Source organism: Schistocerca cancellata, chromosome 11 (assembly GCF_023864275.1).
Source record: "Schistocerca cancellata isolate TAMUIC-IGC-003103 chromosome 11, iqSchCanc2.1, whole genome shotgun sequence".
Lineage (NCBI taxonomy): Eukaryota > Metazoa > Arthropoda > Insecta > Orthoptera > Acrididae > Schistocerca > Schistocerca cancellata.
In genome coordinates this window covers 12,736,535-12,737,785 of record NC_064636.1, presented here as the reverse complement: position 1 = coordinate 12,737,785, position 1,251 = coordinate 12,736,535, and the positions used below count along the sequence as shown (strand labels likewise).

General features: G+C 41.2%; 1 non-coding gene across 1 annotated transcript; it reads right to left on the bottom strand.

Moving 5' to 3' along the window:
* Positions 1-463: 463 nt before the first annotated feature.
* On the bottom strand, positions 464-538 carry Trnat-ugu (transfer RNA threonine (anticodon UGU)). The gene has a single exon. It is a non-coding gene; the product is annotated as a tRNA-Thr (tRNA).
* Between the last annotated feature and the right edge of the window lie 713 nt (positions 539-1,251).

Sequence of the window (1,251 nt, the reverse complement as noted above, 5' to 3'; positions counted from 1 at the left end):
GTTACGGTAGAGAGATCGATCTTTCGGTCCTGTCTGTATATTTATATATAATATTGCACGAATAAAGGCTGGGCGAGTGTAAAGCTATCGTTAAAAACGCACGCCGCGTGATTTGTTACGATTTGGTCGGTCATAATAATAATAACATGCTTTTGAATACAATTAAAATACAACGGCGATACCTGTTTAATGTTATTGGAAATAATTGTAGTAAATTAATGAGTAACGTAGCCGATCCTATAAGAAGAGGCAAAATTGGGCATATTGAGCTGTTTTGCTCTATATCGACGAAGCCGATGATACGGCGTCATTTTTTTGGTTTACTCTTAGAAATAAACAAGTAAAGAAGTTATTTAACTATATATGACCATGCAGCTTTGCAAGAAATGAAATGATAATTAAATAGACACCCTAGCTGCAAGCAGGCGTTGATACACTTCGTTGGGGACATGTTGAAAATGTGTGCCCCGACCGGGACTCGAACCCGGGATCTCCTGCTTACATGGCAGACGCTCTATCCATCGGAGCCACCGCGGGCACAGAGGATTGTGCATCTGCAGGGACTTATCCCTTGCACGCTCCCCGTGAGATCCACATTCCCAACATGTCCACAACACTACATTCGTAGTGCGTCTAATAGATGTTTGCCCATCATACTCATTACTCGTGGCAGATTAATCTACCAAGTCCCGTACGAATTCGGGCATAGCGTGCTCTAAGATCGACGCTCCTTTCCACTTGGTGTAACGGTGCCTCACAGTAACAATGACAACGCCGACGAAGAAGGAAGATACGGTAGACTACTCTACAGTACATTACTTTTTGAAGAATTTTGGATAAGGCAGTCAGAAGATAGATTGGGCGGTAGTTGTTGACATCAGACGTAGCTCCTTTTTTTTATGCAGTCGCATATCTCAGTCTATCTGGGAAAATACCCTGCTTCAGAGAGCTGTTACATATGTTGCTAAGAATCCCACTTATTTCTTGGGAACAAGCTTTTATTATCCTGCCGGAAATGCCATCAATTCCATGTGAGCTTTTGTTCCTGAGAAAGTTTATTATCTCCCTAATTTCAGAAGGAGAGGTTGGTTTAATTTCAATTGTATCAAATGGTGTGGGTAAGACCTCTTTTCTCTACAACATTTAAAAAATGAATATTCAAAATGTTTTCGGCTTCCAGCTTGTTGTTTATCAAGTTTCCATTCTCTTTGATGGTGATGCCATCATCCTGTACTCTTGGTTGCCCTGTCT